General features: G+C 40.7%; 1 protein-coding gene across 1 annotated transcript in view; it reads left to right on the forward strand.

Annotated features, from left to right (window-relative positions):
* FARS2 (phenylalanyl-tRNA synthetase 2, mitochondrial) overlaps positions 1-548 on the forward strand; it is a 238,406-nt gene extending 237,858 nt beyond the window's left edge. Inside the window, exon 8 of the transcript XR_015794111.1 lies at positions 260-548. The gene's annotated coding sequence lies outside the window, so the exon portion shown is untranslated. The remainder of the gene's footprint in view (positions 1-259) is intronic.
* Positions 549-13,827: the final 13,279 nt, after the last annotated feature.

The raw sequence follows: 13,827 nt of genomic DNA on the forward strand, positions 1-13,827 counted from the left end.
ATGCATTTGAAACACAAGCGGAGCTCAAAAATGGATTGTTCTGCTCTTTCCTCCAGAGAGGTTAATTATGCATTACGAAAGGGGGTTGAGTCTGACTCTATCCATTGTATTGGTAACTTGAGAAATATAATTAAACACCATGGCAAGAAAAGCATAAAATAACTGCAGGGATAAGCCTTCTTCTTTTCTCCTTCCAAAGATGTATAATTTTGTATAAATTAACACCAGCAACTGATCGTTTGTTTGTTTGTTTCCCTAGGACAAAAAGGGACAGCCATTGTTACCAGATCACCTACCGGCACTTGGAAAGGACCCTGACTCAGAAGGAAATAAGCAGTATCCATTAAACCATTCAGAAATCAGTAATAGAGGAATTGGGAGTGGATGGAAGATTTTGACCTTGCAGTTTTGAATTCTCTGGGTTACTTTTTTTTTTTTTAATTCCTTGTTTCTATTAAAAACAGTTTCCATTTTGTGGAAACCTTTATGTAATAAAGATGAATAACGTAGCAGTTGCTACCAACGTCAATAAATACCTTGCTGGTTTGATGGCATGTAGACTACTAGTTCTTATATGTAGTACCGTGACTATAATTTCTGCTTTGGTCGGATGTTCTGTGTGCTTGATATATAACTTCAAACTTTCACAGGTTGTTTGAGGTTAAGACATAGCTGGACAATACAAGAGGAACCAGTAACCAAGTATTCCTTCACTGCTGCAACACACTTTACCTGGAAGTGTGACCCCAACATTACAACCGGTACAGAATGCACAGACAGGCTGTTGACAGGCAAGATTCATTGCTGCAATGTAAGACATATTCTTCAGTCGTTGCACTGCTTACCAATAGGCTCTCAGGCCAGTTCAAAGTGTTAGCTGTTCACAGTGGGACTCCTGGCCATATCAGGGACCATCTTCTCCAGAATGATTCTCCCCAACCTGCCAGGTCATCTCAAGGTAGTCTGCTCAAGCTTCTGCCCCCTTGGATGGTGAGGTGGTCATTCACCAGAAGGCAGACCTTCTCTGTGGTTGCCTTGATCCTTTGGAACACCTTATTCCCAGATATGTTCTGGGCCCTTAGTTACAGTCATTTTGCAAGGCTATGAATGGACTTACTGGTGGCCTATTGTTTTTTTCTCTCATATATTTTGTGAGGGACTTTTTAACTCCATGTTGTGGAGGTTATATTGTATTATATGCATTGTTTTTATGGTTTTGGGGGGCTGCAGAGTCTGGTGACATGAGAGGCATATGAATACTATTAATACAGATTCAGGATGCCAGTCTGACAGCAGTGCTCTGCTTGACATACACCATTCCAGTTTCCTTCTTTCCTGGGTTTTCCTTTATGATTGATTGCCAACAATGAATTCTCCTTGGATGATGTGCTCAGTTGCCATTGGATAATTTTAGGGAGCCATCTTTTTTTGAGAGTACAGTAGTTTAAACTTCTACAAACCTTAGAATTCCTCTGAGCCTACCATTGTCTCCCTCTTGCACATAATGATACCAATTTGGCTCTATCCTGACTGGCGTTCAAAGAATGACGTTTTTTAAATTACTATTAATGTACAGAAGGAGGGAAGTAAGAGGATTCCTGGCACAAACTTTATTTGTAGTGCTAAAGCTTGTGTTTCTGGATATGATACTAGGTGCTGAACTCTAATTCTTTCCAATCCACAAAGCCAGCAGGCTTGCCCCTCAGATCTTTGGCAGCTGTCCTGCACTAATCTTCCCATTGCTGCCCACTGTCCCCCTTGGAGTTGACTACTATTCTGTATAATTGACCAATGGGAGGGCTCAAAAACAGCATCCAGCTGATATCCTACCCTCCTAAGCCTTCCCTTGCCACATTGTTTTCTTAATAAGAAAATGGGGGAGCCGGCCACCCTGAGGAAGTAAGCTATTCAGAGCTACAGGAAAAGGTGGATGGCAAGGCACCTTCTCTGCAGGTAAGAGGACAGAAATCCTAGGAAGGGGATGAGGCAAGAATCCCTGACAATAGAATACTACATATCCCATAGTCCAAAAGTAACTTGAAAAAATTGCCTTTGCGCAGTTTTCTTCCAGAGAAGGGAATGAGCCAAGAATGAATCAGCTCAGCTTTTCAGGCCTCGTGGCATCATGGGCACTCAAGGAGAGACAGGAGCTCAGCTATAAGGGCTGAAGCTGGCAAGATGGGAGCCCATGATTCTCAGGCAAGACAGGCCTCCAAGGCCATCGGGCAACCCGGCACACATGGCATTTCCAGAAAACACAGGGAAGCAAGGTCTTGCCTCAAGGCCATGTGCAGCATGGATGGTTTAGAGTTCAGTCTAGAGTCAGGCTGTGAGAGGCAAATGGAACCCAGCTTCAAGGAAATGGAGTATGGCAGCAACAGAGAAGCAAACAGGGTCCATGATAGGCCAGGAATCCTGCCAGAGAGGTTAGTCAGCCAGCCTGAGTTGAAGAGCAGATGGAGAGAGTGAGGAAGATGACCTCGATGGAGTTATGCCAGGGTGATGGATCTCCATCAAGGTCATCTTCCTTACTCTCTAGAGCAGAGCAGGAAGCAAGGACAGAGGAATGATGAGTTGTTTCCAACAGACAGCCCATCACTGGTGGCTGTTCTTAAATATACCAGATACAAGTTTGGTTCAATTAAGGGCATTGACATGGAGGAGCCAAGGAGATCGTTTGACACTGAAGCTGCCAACACATCCTGGGGCTGATTGACTGCTGGCTTCTGAGACCGGCAACTTGCTGAATCAAGCCCCTCAGTCTCGGAGTCTGAGGAGTCCATGACACAAAGTGAAGTATGACATCTTTCTGCAAATTTGAATGCATACTTACAATTGGTGTGCAATTGTTTATACATTCATAATAAGGGAGAGGCTGCAATGATCATAAAACAGAATAGGAGAGAAGACTATCCATCCCTGGATTAACTGGACCATTGATCTGTTTTAAGTGCCTAAAAGAAACACAGACCAAATAGTAGTGGCCCATATTCTGTGTCTACATACTAATAACATAAGCTATGCCTCTCTTAGTATGTAAAGCTAAAGATGATTTCCAGATGCATCATGTCACTTTGATAAATGGTATATAATTAGCTGGCATGGCTGGAATATTTCATTCTTAATTATCACTATTATATATTATTAATAAAGGTATTTATATTGCTGTTCCAAACCTTCAGTCAGGGGACAACAGTACTTCAGAATTTCAGAATGCATTTAAGAATGCTGCTGCTGTGAAAAGATGAAGTTGCTTAGTTCATTTTGCCCTAATCCTTTTAATCCCATCTTTTTCTTCACCTTGACTATGGCCTGGCTGCACGGCAGATCAGCCTGCTTTTTACTTTGGATTCCTCACCAGGGCCTGTCCCTCTAGCTACATAATTAAACTTTCCCTGGGAAAAACCCCAAACTGGTCCTGTCCTACACAATGGTAGGAGAATGTTTGGCCATTTGTTCTGTGCAGCTTTGAAGATACTGTTTTTATCCATTGTTTCCATCCCTCAACATCTCAACTTTGATTCTTTGGATCATTCAGATCATTTTGAAATCAGTCTCTAAGATTCAGAAAGAAGATTTGCTATGGCATCATTGTGATTTACTCCTTCTTCACAGTCTCCAGTAATATCAAATTACTACCCTACTAAGAACCCCATCTAACTGATACATTGCCCTTGCCGGAAGTGGGTCATTATATGGAGGTTGTTTGTGGGAAGGCTGAGTTTATCCTGATCTTTGTGCTTTATTCCTAGCTCATCGTTTCAAAGAAGGTCCATATAAATCCTGATACAATTTCTGCCTAAAACTAAGGGTAGACAAGCAGTATGGAAAATGGACAGACGTATACATTGTAATCTGTGTCTGTGTTTTAGATGCATGATACATATGCATAGCTGACCAATGCCATTACCACCTTGATGGAATTAAACAACATATGGTAACTCATTGAGAACTACAGTAGTGTCATTTACTAGCTGTGTTTCAGCCAACTCTGGGTTAAGCAGATGAAGTGGCTACTCTAGGATGCAAAGGATGCAGGTGTGAATAACACAGGGATATTGAATAGGTATGTGTCTGCCATTGGCCTCCTGCCCTGATGCAATGGAGGTTTCTGTCCCATCATCAGTATTTCAGCTGTCTGTTCATCTTCTGCACATGGAATGGATACCACTTTCTTCACCTCAGGGAATGAAATGATTTGGGACAATGCTCCCGAGAGATCCCCTGGTCAAGTATCTTCTCCATCAAGAACTTATTCAGCATCCTTGGGCAGGCCTCTACGAGGTTCAACCTACCTCCCCCAACCTAGCATGTACAATGTTGGAATGTGAGGGGATAATTATACTGGTCTGCCATATAGAATTGATGTAAGGATCGCACTTGTTCTTGGGGGGAAAACAGCCCCTCAATAAGATCACAATTCAGGGAACTTTTACAAGATTATATTAATCCTGGGGATACAAATATTTCAGTGGGAAGATTTCTACTTCAAATGTGGGCCTTGTGAATCAGCTTTGAAAGAGGCAAGTGAAGAAAAACTTGAGAGGAATATCTTTCTGGTATCTGATAAAAAGTACTCCACTTACACAACTGAAAAATCAGGGTCGCATTTTCTTTGTTAATTACAAATGTTCAGCCTTTTATTGTTGCTTTGAGTCAGAGAACATTTCCTGGCGTTCCAAAATAAATGAAGTACTTTATGTCATTTCTTCCTATTTGAGACTTTGCACTCCCTTTATAAAAATTGGACAATTTAATTGAAAAGAGCTTCCCCCTTTTTTTCAGATCTGTTGCTTTCCAGAGTTTGCTTCAAAGTCTTTGAGGAATCTCTTTTTAGAACACTTTAGAATATCTATCAATGGTAGCAAGAACAGCTGATTCCTCCCTCCCCCTGCATTTCTAGGAATAACAGAGGGAACTTTATCAGAACCTCTAGGAAATTCTTAAACATTGCACTTATCAAAACAGAAAAAGAACCTTAGTTAAAGAACAAGTTCTGTTTCTGAAATCGGTATGTATTTTATAACCAGCTATCATGACCATACAGTGTTCCTGATGAAAAAGATCATTAAAAAAGCAGAGCACCTCAATGTCATCATGAAAAAGAAAGATTTGGGAAAGAAAAAAAGGCTTAGATTTAAAATGGTTACTGCTTAATTTCTTTCTGTATATTGTTTTTGTTGTATTTCTTTTCTAAAAATTGCAATACAATTATATAGAGAGAACAAAAAATAAAATAATAAAATAAAATAGTTACTGCACTCCAGATGATTATTTTTCAAAATATAGTTATAGCAACAGGTACAAACTGACAGAACCTTTGTCATTTTAAAACTGTTTATCAATTAATTTTTATTCCACCTTTCTCTGCTTATATCCGCTTGCAAATCCACTACTCTGTGTGTCTCTGTGGTTTATCCTGTGGTGAAACTGAGTTCTGAAGATGCCACACCATTAAAATCAATGTCCATACATGCCAAGAATAGCTATAGGATGGTACTTTTATTGGGCCCAAGTAAAAATATCTCAAAAGGGAGTTCCAAAGTATTCTTCTACTGATTGAGTGATAAATGTAGTATAAAAATTAGTGGAAATTAAAGACAAACCCATGGTTGCCTTTGAGAAACCATTTGCTTATTAAGGCAATATTTTCTTGTGGGTAAGCTACAATGAATTTTTAGTTACTTTCAAAGAACATACAGAGGTTAGCACTGAGGCTTTTTCAATTGTCAAAAGATCTTGGTCTGGATCAGCAGCATTTCCTCTTAGAAAAACAGAAAAGTAAACCTTAATAGTTTATTGATATCTTTTTCCTTTAGTCTGTACCACCATTGTGTTTGATCCTTGATCTGAGCAACAGGGCAGTGGAAGGCAAAAACTTCCTGACTACAGTACTATCTTCCTTTTCAAATTGATCCTCCCCCTGCCCCCCAGCAGCTGCAATTCAGCTTTTCCTCCCAATGACCAGAAGTGTTGTCTGTATTTTTAGTTCCCTAAATCAGTAGCACAACTGAATTCAGCACAGCCTGTATCCATATCCCAGGCTTATTAGCTGAGTGTGTGTGATAAATTTACACATCTGGGCCAAAGGTTGAGGAAGGATAATATTTCAGAAATACAGAAAACTCAGAACTAAACTCCACTGACTAGGTAACATCATACTTACCTAGATTTAGGATTAATGGTAAATTCAGCCATTACATGGGGTGGATTTTTGCTGGTTAATGATAACCCTTGGTGTTTCTCTAGTGGTTTTTCACAGAAATGCACTGAAGTATTTTTCAAACAATCATTTCAGTTAAGTGAAAATGCTGCAGTTTTCTCTGGGGATCAATTATTTCAGGAAAAAAAAAATCACCCAGCTTTGCACTTCTAGCAATAAAAATGAGAGAGATGTGTAACGGCGTAAGCCAGACTCAGTCAGGGGAGCTGTTGGTCAGAGACTGCAAGGACTGTTCTCTCAAAGCAACTTCTAGGTGAGTTTAAATTATTGCAAGATGGGATAATGTAAAAATATAATTTTGATATGAAACATACTATGGAAACAAAACTCTTGAGTGATAGGGAAGTGTACTCAGCAAGGTGGCATTTCTAAGGTCAACCTACAGTAAGATATTCCTCAGTAATGCAACATCTGATTCACTCATACACCGCAGGATACACTCCCTAATCCATCCAGTTAATGCTTTCTTCCTCAATGTGCCATTTCCCCCCTAAATTGCTTTGTTGCTGGTTGCAGTTTCCCTGGAAACTGTTTTGTTCTTGTAGTATTACAACTATTGGTGGGTACTTCTTCAAAAATATAGAGTAGTTTGGCAATTTGTCCCACTTTAACTCTTGACATAGGTAGGGAAAAGTCATTTGCAGTTAAGAAATTTCTGATTGTACAATTCCTTTTTTTTGATAAGGGAGATGGATGGTCAGCATTTGTGTGTATGTGGGTATGAGAGAGAGAGATGGTAGGGATTGTTGGGTGGACTATTGATGTGTACTCACACAGTGTGAGTAACTGCAATCCTTTGATTTAAAACCTTTGAGTAGTCATGGATCTCAAATATTTAAATAGAACACACCCAAGATATTTTGGTTTTGTGCTATGGTCCACCAAAAGAATGAATAAAGGATGCGGTTTTCTGAACAAAATAGCCTTTCAATTCAGCAGCAAAAACCTGGAAGTCAGAGAGGACCTTTAATGTTGCAGTTCTAATCTTCTCACTTGTAGAAGCACATGTTGAGTGAGAACAAAAGGGCCAGTTAGCAGCATATTTACAGATCTCAGTGGTTCCACAGATAGGCTTTCTGCAAGGTCTTCTGCCTGCTGAGTGAGAACAAAACTACGTCAGGAATCAAGCAACTGCCACCTTGGCTTTAGTATGCTCAGCCTTTCAGGAAACATACTACTTCAAATCAGGAGCTGGAGTCTTAAACTATGAAGAGAAGTGAAAGGACAAACTTAACAAAAACCTTTTCCAGTTCAAATAGGGTGGATATGTTCATGACTGTTTGGAGAGTTTACTACAGCCCATTCATAGTATTTATTACCTCATATTGTAGGAGGGGATAGGCCCATACTGCCATTTTGAGAGGGCTAGGATTGGAGGGAGAGTAATTTTGATGCCTCTCTAGCACTCCTCTCTGCAGAAAGGAGACTGGCCTTTAGAAACAAGCTCTGTGTGCTCCTTCATCAACTGGAGAAGTCTGATTTAAGATGGATTAAAATATCCACGTGATCACTTAAAGATAAAAACATTGCCAGCACATCATACAAGTTAGGCATTAGTATATTAAGGGTGTCCTGTGGAATGGGGAAAAGAATTTCACTGGGTGGATTAATTGGTATTAATTTATTTCTATGGAAAATATATAAATGCAATTAGAGTTTATGATTTTGTGTGTGCCTATTTACTTGGGAGTAGGCTTTCTCAAATAATCTATACCTTACCTCTGAATAAGCCATACACAAGTTAGTGAATGCAGATGCAGAAAGCATCTGTGATGACCTGGCCCCACTTTAGTCTTTCACACCACTCAACTCCCTCTGCCTGGGAAACTGATCCAGAGAGACAGGCAAAGTACAAGGCCTTAAGTCTCAGTTGCTGCCATAATTCCTTTTCATATGGAATAGAAGGCGGATTTCTCTATTCTGTCCTGATGGAAGATCAGTAGAACAACTTCTGTCCTTCCCATTCTGGTCTTGTCACCAACAAATGCCAGGGATTAAGCCTGTGACCAGGAAACAAAGTCCCAAATCAGATACATTAATTCCAAGAGGTAATAAACCGCAAAACATAAATAACTTTTTGAGGGGCCAGAGGGCACCACTCAGTCTTACAACCTTCTGAAAGGCTACATGAGGCCATCCTACTCATCATCAGTAAGGGCATGGCTGAATTTTTGCAACTTGTGTTTGGGCCAAAATTTGACCACTTTGCTGCCAAAGTTCAGTAGTTTAAGCTGGTGAGTTTATGGAGCGCACTGCCACAGCTAGCTTAGATATAGTGAACTAAAATAAAGCCATGTGTCCTGGTATATCTTCTTCAAGAGGGCAGTGATACAGAGATTTCATCAAACCAACATCTTTATTCTCAGATAAGCTATTATTAAAGTAATGAACAGGAAAGGGGCAATACAACCAGTTTGAAAGAACAGGACAATTAGGCCTTTGAATTGTATCTTGAAGGATATCTGACTGAACATCATTGCTACATTTCTTATAGTAAGCTCTTCCAAAAATAATGGAAAACAAGTTTTCCTGAACTGGCACTTGGACTTGTACTGTGGGGTGGGGGGGAATGTACCCTATTATAAATAATGTGGACCTCCAAAGATGGTTCAAATACTAATTTGGGTTGAAAGAAATTGATTAAGAAGATAACAAGTCTTCACTTGAACAATAGCATGTATGGAAACCCATCTCCCATCTATCTCCTCTTAAAAGCTCTGTAGCTTTGGTCCATGGAAGTTAAACAACCTTGCAATTCAATCACAGAGCACATGCACAAAGTCACAAATTCAATTCTTGGCATTTCCCAGGAAATCTTAAAATTTGGATGAAAATTTCCTCCCACTGGAGGAGACGGAATATGCAACCCAGTGTCTTCCAATAATCTCGTAAAATTGGTCATGTTGTTTGATTTTTTATGAAAGTTATAGCCTAAAACATAGACTGGATAGATTAGACTAAGCTAAGTTAACCAATAGTCTGACTTGGTAAAAACACATTTTATATATATCTTCTAAGTTTAGAACTGGTGTTTCTATTTTTGTACCTTATTCCTATCATTTCTGTGGTATTAGAACTGGTTCTTCTTCAGGCTTGCCTCTATTTTGAATGCATTATATGAGGGGCAACAACATCAATAGCTGAAGCAGCAGATCCTCACTGTGGATTGAGTGAATGACTGAAGAAAGCTACAGAATAACCCTGAAACAGAACGTGCAGTGGACATTTCCACAGAATGGATTCTGGAGTCCAATTTGTAGATTACAATTGTTATGGAACGAAAACAAAATGAATTTAGTTCAGAACAAAAATGAGAAAGTAAGATTTGCAGATTTGTCCATCTTTATTTCAAAAAAAGGGAAAATTCACTAATTACATCCCTTGGTTGATTGATTGGATTATAATTAGAAACTTGAATGGCATTCACCTCAGAAATAAATGGAAAGCATGCTATTACAATATCTTAGTCCAGGTGCCATTCTTGATTGCATTTACTGAATACGTTTGTGCTTCATCACAGTACCCCAAATTCCATCACTCCACTGATGCCGAGATGTTTGTTTTAGAAATTTCAGTTCTATGCTACACACAGCTTCAGTGCTGTCTCCATATGTTCAGACAGGTTTTTATGTGGTCTTTTAACGAAAGATGAGACCTTCTGCTTGCAGTGTTTCTATTTTTATAGAGCAGTGTTGTCCAAACTTGGCCACTTTAAGATGAGTGGACTTCAGCTCCCAGAATTCCCCAGCCAGCCATGCTGGGGAGTTGAAGTCCACTCATCTTAAAGTGACCAAGTTTGGACAACACTGTTATAGAGCTAAGTACTATCCCTTGATCAAGTTAAGGGATGTATAGGGAATAAGAAAGCAGTGATTTTCCTGATATTGGAAGGTCCCTCCATCTTTTGCCATGTTGGATAAGAACAATGAGACTTAGGCCACATCCACACAGCTGCTTTGTCAGGTTATCCTCCCATCCTGGAGAGGGCAGGAAATCATGCTGCCCTTATAAATCTAGCTGCCCCCATAGCAGGCCCTTACTAATCACATGGAAGAGGTCTATATCACTTTACTGTGCAATGTTCTAAGACCCAGTACATATAATTTCAAGCTGCCTCCTTCAGGTGCATCAATGTGCCCTACATTGACTGCACACACAAATCTGGAGTTAGCATAAGTGGGAAAACCCTTTTTGTAAAGCAGACCACCTAAAGCCACCCACAGCCTGCCTGAGCTAAGCATGGATGATGAGATACAGGTAGTGGCACACAGACGTATCCTTTGGAAATGGTTGGAAGGTGTCCTTGTGCTGGGGCAAGGAGGCTATGTGGATTCGCACATGGAAGCAAACATCTGGATTGCCATTGTCCTCTATCTCTGGTTTAAAGACATAGTTTGCTTGTTGCAGATCATTCCTGTGCATCAGCACAACTAACTTGTTGGCTGCATGATGCATGCACCTTTATTATGTCTCTTGCTCTGTCAGTCCTGATAAATGCAATATTGCTAGCAATTAACTTTAGTGTCCTAGCCAGCCATTAGTCCATGCAGTTTAATAATAACAATAACAATAACAATAGTAGCAACAACAAGCCAGCGATGTAATAACTTGAGAGCAAAAGGGGTATTTGGGGAAAAGGCACCTGAACTTCAGTTGGTTGTCATGACAACAGAATAGATTAGTGCTACAAGGAAAGAAGAAAGCAATATATTGTTCTGAAAGACAAATGGCTGTAGCAAGGCTGCAATAGCTCAAGGTTGCTGGATGCCTGTGATTTCAAAATCCACATTAGGGACAACAGATTTCTTTGCAGTAAAGCCACCTCTGTGTTTTATCTGACAGTAAATAAATGTTTGTTCAAACTTTATGGCATCCTCTACCTGCCTGTGGGGTGAAAGATGCTGGGAAATCGCTTCTTCACGGGTACAGACCTTTTCAAGGTCTTGGGTCATCTCCTCAGGTGAAATCCAAAGAATCCACCCCCAACAAGGAGGGAAACCATTCCACTGGTGCAGTTTCAGCTGCAGCCCCCTCCCTGTCATCCATCCAGCTGCTTTCAAAAGAAGGCCACCCCTCAGGCCCAGCATCAGTTCCCAGTCTCCTTGGGCAGTAATATATTATTAGCCCCCCCCCCTTTGGGGGTGGGGAGCACCCAAGCTTGGAAATTGCTTTCTTACAATGCACTCAGATACAATGGATATATAGGTATAGGATGTGGTTCACTAGAAGCCAATTTGTCCAGAGCTGCCTCTTACCTCTGCTATGGTCCCCAATGGTGCAGATGTTGTCCTCAGCCTGCCTGCAGACTGTAGAGAAGTTGACCAGAACCTCCGTGTTCTGGTTCTGCATCCAAAGTAGGGTTTCCCTCTCCACCAATGCAAGCAAGCCAATCTGGTTCACCTGCTGCACATCATTCTGTCTTACACAAATGCCCCCATTCCAACTGGCTGGTGGGTGCTCTGATGGGCATGACCCTTGCATCCCCCCTCTCTACCTTTGATGGCCATTTTGTACTGGGCCATCTCACATGAAAGACTGGATCTTTTATTTGGGCTTGTTTTTTAACAGGTTCAGTAGTAGAATGGAGAAATGGTGGCCCTTCCTTCCTTCCTTCCTTCCTTCCTTCCTTCCTTCCTTCCTTCCTTCCTTCCTTCCTTCCTTCCTTCCTTCCTTCCTTCCTTCCTTCCCTTTTTTTTAACCAGGTGCAGCACTTGAAGGTGAGCTGCTGGCGTTTTTAACTCTTAACTCAGTGAAATTGTCAAGCGTTCTGCCAACTCTTCCCTTCTAGCCCAAATAAGAGGAAGAAATATAAAACAGTTCTTGCTGGGGTTTTTATTTATTTATTTACCAAATTTATATAGCCGCCCGTCTCACTAATGTGACTCTGGGTGGCATTCAACTAACAAACAATTAAAAACAAATATAGCAACCATTACAAACTATTAAACATAAATACAAACCAAGATTGCAGGAGAATAACATCCCAAGCACAATGCAGCCATCTCATGGGCTCCCCATAGGATCCCCAAGGTTGTTGGAAATAACGTTCCAGGGGATGGGGGCCACAGCAGTTTTCTCACCACTCCTCCAAAATCATGCCCACCAAAACATTTGGCCCTTGCTTTCCTGGCCTGGGTGAGAGGGGAAAGAGGCAGGGGAGTCCACCAATTGGGGCCTGCATTTTCTGTGATCTGGACAGAGTGCCTGACCATCACTGGGGCCAAAGAGGGGGAAGGGCTTGAAATCGGAAAGAGATTTCTTAAGTTGGCTTCACTTCCAGCCAGTTTACTTGGGCACAAACCACTGAAGGCTTAGTTTAGTCCAGCGTTTCTCAAGCTTGGCAGCTTGAAGATGTGACCCAGAAGCTTTGCTGGCTGGGGAATTCTGGGAGTTGAAGTCCACACATCTTCAAGCTGTCCAATGTGATCTTATGACTCCTCATCTGAAAGTCAGTATAGTCTGATTAGGTTTGGTCGCTTCCACATAATTAAGAAAAGCTATCTTGAGGTATGAGCTAAATGGGCAGGAGTATGGACTCATACTTTAAAGAGGATCATACCATACATTCTAAACTATTAACCAATGCAACCACCATTTCTCCCAGAATCCACTTTCACATCTGAGTGCTTCTCAGTCAGGTGCAACTTTTCAACTTCTTTAGTCATAAGCATACCCAGGAATGAGTCCCAAGACTCATTCAAAAGTACCAAGGAGATAAAGAATACATATATTAAACAGATACAGATATGTGAATATAATCTTTACATAAACTACCACACAAGACTCAAGATGCCACTTGTGTAACTTCACTCTCACTATTAACCTGGAGCCTGAATATAATAACTCAGAAACAAAGGAGGAAGTCACCTGAGATAGCAAATGTTGGGGCATCAGAGGCAGTTCCCAAAGTGTCTTCTAAGCACTTCATCTTTTCCCTCCCTCTTGAAGGTCATTGTTAAGGAAGCTTCTCCTGTGTCTCCTGGCCCACTCTTTTGAGGTCTAATGGAAGATGCTATCCAATCATCGTGGCTTAATAAGATTCAACTCTTGATACTGTGTTTCTTGTATACAGATAGAGGGAAGTGGGGAGGCAATTGTGCCCTTTGCCCCCAGCCCTGCTTAGAAACGAATTTCATGCTATAAGCCTAAAAATGGATAACTTGTTATAGCTGAAAGAAAATTCTTTATATTTTTTTCTTATTTTAATTTCTGAGGTGGTTGGTCAAACTAATTTGCGAGTGAGGGCTCAACTTTTGGGCATATGTTAGGTGGAGAATTTAACCTCTAGTCCATGTGAGCCACTCTTGCTCTTCTGTGCAGGTTACTTTCACACATAATAAAAGAGGATTTTGAAATCTGTAAGAGTTACCAAGGAAACACTTCACCTTTAGCAGGTCAAATAATTTAAACATAATTTCTGCTGGACTGCATGACATAAATAGCTGAAAGGATTTCAGGACCTTAATTTTTTTTGCAAAGAAAAATGAAGTGATTCACGAGCTGATGTTGTTTGCATTCTCTTTTTCCTTTAAATGCCTTCAAGGATTTTTTTTTCAAGGCATCACTACTTTCTCTCTTGCTGTCTGGTACCTCATGAACTGCCC

Source organism: Python bivittatus, unplaced genomic scaffold (genome assembly GCF_059951505.1).
Source record: "Python bivittatus isolate LINGU-HERP-01145 unplaced genomic scaffold, Pbiv_v1 ctg000840_np1212, whole genome shotgun sequence".
In the NCBI taxonomy this organism is placed as follows: Eukaryota; Metazoa; Chordata; class Lepidosauria; order Squamata; family Pythonidae; genus Python; species Python bivittatus.